At 31.7% G+C, this 5,940-nt stretch overlaps 1 pseudogene; it reads left to right on the forward strand.

Annotated features, from left to right (window-relative positions):
- Positions 1 to 312: 312 nt before the first annotated feature.
- LOC118042540 (cyanogenic beta-glucosidase-like) lies at positions 313 to 5,684 on the forward strand (annotated as a pseudogene).
- Positions 5,685 to 5,940: the final 256 nt, after the last annotated feature.

Raw genomic sequence — 5,940 nt, forward strand, 5'->3', positions numbered from 1 at the left:
ATTATGAGATAAATTGTTTTTGGGATGTTGAATTTACTGTGTATTGTGTGTTTTTCAAGTAGTTATACTTTTTTTTTAAAAAAAATTAATATTAATAGAAAATAAAAATGAAAGAAAACATAAAATTAAATTTTGATTAAAGAATTTGAAACCAATAAAGAAAACTAGCTCCATAGAAAATTAAGATTTAGTATGGTATATTACAACTATAAAACCGAAAAAATATTCTATCTTTAAGAACACTCATCATTCTTTAATTTACTCTACTGTATTAGTAAAGTAATGCATTTCTTCAAGAACAGAACTACTTGAAGACTAGTGTTAGGCCCATTTACGAGGAGCCAAGACCGCATGCATTGCACACCAATGCTATCTCTTCAAGCCTCTATATAAAAGGAGGCTTAGTATGAGGATTGAAACCGCATATAAACAAATTGCAACCTCTTAATTGCTAGATGGCTACTCATCTTGGCTGGCTGTTTTTAGGAATGCTCCTCCGAATAATTTTCCCGGTAGCTTCTGCTAAGCTGGTGACGCCACCCAATATGACGGAGTTGGATACTCGTTTTCCCACCGATTGTTTCAATCGGACATCCTTTCCACCGGATTTCATATTTGGGGTAGCCTCATCCGCTTACCAGGTAGCTCGACTGAACCTTTATACTTAGCTTCCCTATTTGATTACTAATCACACTTTTCTTCATATTTGATAAGACTAAACCAAGCTGAGCTTAATTATAGCTAGCTATTAAGATACACACAATTCAAATGCTCCCTTGTAATGTTTTTTCATTTGCTGGTGTACTTCTCCTAGCATCTTGTCTCTGATCGCCTTTCCTCCGTTTTATTTATCAAATTGGTGCCAATTAAATGGTTTGCATGCATAGAAGGAGGTTTATTTAATGTATATAATTGCGTGTCAAAGACAATTAATGAATTCCTACATTTACCAGTACTATATATGTTATAAAAAATCCTCAAATTAAGATATATATATATATCATCTGATTTTGGAATTCTTTGTTTATGGTATCAAGTACGAGGGTCATGCAATCGTAAGTCTCAGAGGTCCGAGTGAATGGGACACTTTTGCTCAAGATTTCCCAGGTATCTCTCTCTCATACTACGACTTTTAGTATTCGAAATTCAATTTTCAGTATTTTAATTATTGTAATTTGCTTTTTTGGCTTTTGTCTTCCCATGAGGTAAGTTTCTAAGAATAAGTCCATCAATTTTATTAACTGAATCTACATCCTCTAATTTCTAAGAATGGATTAAATTTATACTCTTACCTTCAAACTTTAATATTTATTAATTTTTTTTTTTTTGTAATTTCTCATCTATGCACAACAATTTTTATTCCTCGCATTGATGGTTTTATTTTTATTTTTATTTAACTATGAAAAATAGTCTCTTCATAGAACTTCTATGAGTATTTTTGCAATATTCTTTGGTTAAATCGGGTAGTTGATTCATGAAAATTATGTTGAATTGGTTCGTGAAAATTATGCTAACTTAGTTGAATTTAATATTAGAGTTTAGAATACAAGATTAAAAGATTGATAAACAACAGTAACTAAATTTAAACGAGAAGAAATTCTCATTGATCCTTTCAAATTAATTTATAGTTGTATAGAACATATAGATAATATGATGCCTCTCTTTCATTACTTGAATATTCTTACATTTCAATGGTGTACATATATCTTATTGTTCCTTGTGCGGATTTTAGGTACTATGATTTATGTATTATCACATATTTAAATAATATATCATCTCCCCTGCATATCTTCGTATTTGTTTCTGTATGGTTGCTTCATTTATTAAAAGGTTTTAAGGACACGAAATTAGGAAACCATAAGACAAATACAGTTTATATCTTTGCATGAATGACTAATGTACAGCTCCATCGATCATTTTTATGAGGACTTTCAGAAAGGATAGCTGATGGCAGCAACGCAGACACCGCAATTGATTTCTACAATCGCTACCAGGTATATATCAATTTGATAATAATTCTGTAAAAAAATATTAATTTTTTTTCTAAATAACTCATAACAAAAATAACACGTATTCCAAATCATGGCAACTGGATTAGAAATTAACAAGTTATTCATTAAATAAGCTAAATTCCTTACTGGTAAGGAAATTCTTTACAGTAATAAGGTTATGTTTTGTTTAGTATAACTAAATAAACAGAACACATACAAATACGGAAGATATAAAAACTGAAGAGTAAAAAACAAAAATATTAAATAAATAAATCAATCACTTTTTGCAGTTTTTGATGTAAATTTGTATTCTTTTTAAAACATGATGAGGGACAAAGGGTCTCCATTATCTTGTCTCTTTTGTCTTGATATTATAACCAAATGCTACTGAAAAACACAGAAATGCACACCTGCACGCGCACATATTTAGAAAAACAAAACAAAACTTTAATCTTTTAGAATCTCTTGAATACTTGTAATAATGAACGTGAATATCCAAAACGTGACAGAGTGATCTTCAAATAGTGAAGAACTTGAGCGTGGATGCTTTCAGATTGTCTATCGACTGGTCCAGAGTGATTCCCAGTAAGTATTAGTTAGAGATAAAGAACACTAAAAGGATGTGCATTTATTTTTTTGTTGATACTTTTTTACTTTTGGTTTTTTCAAAAACAAATATTTAATGATTCTCAGGTGGGAAAATAAGTAGAAAAGTGAGCCGGCGTGGAATTGATTTCTACAACAAGGTCATCAATGAAAGCATAGCAAACGGTTAAAATCTTCTCCCTCTTCTTAGAAATATACAATTTCTGTTGTTCATGGGTGCTGCTTGAATCTTTAAAATAATTTGTTAAGAAATGTGGATCAACGTTAAAAGAACTAAGAAAATTACTTGCAAGGATATCGCAAGCATATTGAACCAACTATTTTGTAACTTCTTGAATTGATCCGTGTGAATTTGATTTAATAATATGGAAAAAAAAATCAAAGGGGATACAAAAAACTAAATAATTCCTTATTTATTTCTTCTGGAGGGTAAAAAATATTTCATTATTTGATTTGGGAAGATGTTATCTAAAAGCCGCTCTCATCTTTTGAGGCTAAACTTCACAGGTTTTGAGCCTTTTATAACTCTCTTTCATTGGGATATTCCTCAAGGACTTGAAGACAATTATGGAGGGTTTCTAAGTGATCAAATTGTGTAAGTCATCACCTTTTATCAAGGTTATTGAATAATTTAAAAACACAAGTCAAGCATTCGTATTTGTCAAATTATGTACGGAATTGTAACATAGTATTTCTATTCTTTTAATTAATTTATAGGAACGATTTTCGAGATTTTGCTGAACTTTGCTTCCGGGAATTTGGTGACCGAGTGAAGTACTGGATTACTTTAAATGAGCCACAAAAGTACTCCAGTGCTGGCTATGATTCCGGTGACTTTGCACCGGGCCGATGTTCCAAATGGGTGAATGAAAAGTACTGCATGAAAGGAAACTCTTCCACTGAGCCCTACAAAGTTGCCCATAATCTCCTCCTTTCTCACGCAGCAGCAGTAAAGACATACAAGGAAAAGTATCAGGTATCCAATAAATGCACATTTTTACTGGATAGAGTATTATTTAATCCCTATGAACATATATCTATATATATGTGGCATCACTTTGATTATTGAAAATGTAGGCATCTCAAAATGGGAAGATTGGGATAACACTCAATACCCCTTGGTTCGAACCCTACTCTAACAGTACGGATGATTATGATGCTGCCAAAAGATCTCTTGATTTCACGCTTGGTTGGTATGTATTTCTCCAAAACATGAGCTGGTAGCTAGCTGGATCTTCTATAATTTTCATTAATTATTTCAATAACACAATTGCTTGGTGGTTGCTTAGTAGTCCTTGTGATATAATTTGGAAGCTTCATATCATTTTCATTTGTATTACTGCTCTAATCCAAAAGTTGGGCTCCTTTAGCATCATATTTCCTGTCAGAAGACAGTAGTAGATAGTTTAACAAAGCAGCAGAGTTTATATGGACTTTTGGCTTGAATTTAAATTGTGTCCCTGATGTTGGAGAGTTGATATTGTCTAGTTGGCTGTATTTGTTTCAATTAATCTAGATTTTCATCTGAAAAAAATAAATTGTTGTATAACTCGTAACAACATTACATGTTTCTAATATATCGACTTATTCCAAAAAAACATTACATGTTTCTAGGTTCTTGAATCCTATAACATATGGTGACTATCCGACCAGCATGCGGGAATTGGTTAAAGAAAGATTGCCAACATTCTCGTCACCAGATGAAGTGAAAGGAACATATGACTTTGTTGGGTTAAATTATTATACTGCATATTATGCAGCAAATGCAAATACTTCAGACCCGGATCATCTTAGATATCAAACAGATTCTAATGCCAACATTACAGGTAAGAATTTTGTCATTTTAGTCTTGCTAAGGGACAAATGGTTACTATTGCCATGGACCGAAGCGATAAAAATTGCCAGGTTATGCCCTGAAGGTTTAAAACAATGTACCTCTTTTAAGTCCTTGAAGTTAGATTTTTTTATCATGTCCATGTACATAGCTATATGGGTTTTTGATGATTATCCAAAAAAAAAGAGTCCTTGAAGTCAGAAAAGTCTTGAAAATCATTAGAGATTTGTAAAACTTAGTTCGAGTTTGATTATTGTTTCAAAAGAAAGAGAAAATTTCATGTACTTTATATTTTTAAAAGATAAAAATTTATTTCAGAACTATAAGAAAAATAAATTTATTTTATATATTTGTCACTGTAAAAAATAAGTTTTTTGTTTCTTCTGCTTTTTTTTTTCAGGAGAACGAGGTAGGATCCCCATCGGTCCAAAGGTTTGTTAGAAAATGATACATAATTTAGACAATTTTACTTTTTTGATATTTGAAAACGAGAAAAAAAATGTTATTATAACGCTAGCTAGCTGCATGTTCTACAAATTGCAGGCTGGTGCATCATGGCAGTATATCTATCCAGAGGGGATAAAATATCTTTTGAATTACACCAAAGACAATTACCAAGATCCAATAATTTACATAACTGAGAATGGTATTATAATAAACTTTGCACATTACAACGGAAAGTTAGTAAGATTTCAAGGGCCAAACTCATTAATTCTTCTTTCTTTCATATTTTTCGTCTATTTAGGGTACAGCCGCTTGCTTGATGCTAACGTATCAGATGCTGAAACTTGAATGATCGTCCAAGAATAGATTTCCATTTTCACCATCTTCAGAATGTTATAAAATCTATCGAGTGAGTTTTACTTACTGTACAATCACACGATTTTTAATTTCTTTTCTTTTTTCGTTTTTTTGCCTTAAATTAAAGTGAACATGCACTTAAAATCGGCTGCTAACCCAAAAAGTTAGGGTTTTAAAATAAAGATTTTAAATAAATTAAAAAGACCAAAATGCTAACGTTTGAACTCATTTCTGCAGCGATTATGAAGTTCAAGTCAAAGGTTACTTTGCATGGTCTTTCACCGACGACTTTGAATTTACAGATGGGTACACCGTAGGATTTGGTTTGGGTGCACATAAACCGTAAATCTAATTTAACAAGACAAATGAAGCTCTCAGCATCCTGGTTTTCAGAATGCCTTTCGAAGTAATGAGCTGCTCCAACGGTATATTTCAAGCGATTAAGGCTAGCTTGATTGATGAAAAGGAGTTTGGCCAATATAATATAATTTATATCCAGTGAACTGGGATATATTAATATTTCCTAAGTGTATTGTGTACTATACTGTATGTTTCAATAAATTAAAACTTGGGTATGTTACCAAGTTAAATTTCAAAGTAAAAAAATATAGCCGTTTGGTAATTGAAAATAAATTGGTGAGTGAGGAGAAGGACAAAAATAAGCCAAAAATAGGTGAATATAAACACTCGGAAATGCACCATTGGATA

This window comes from Populus alba, chromosome 11 (assembly GCF_005239225.2).
Source record: "Populus alba chromosome 11, ASM523922v2, whole genome shotgun sequence".
In the NCBI taxonomy this organism is placed as follows: domain Eukaryota; kingdom Viridiplantae; phylum Streptophyta; class Magnoliopsida; order Malpighiales; family Salicaceae; genus Populus; species Populus alba.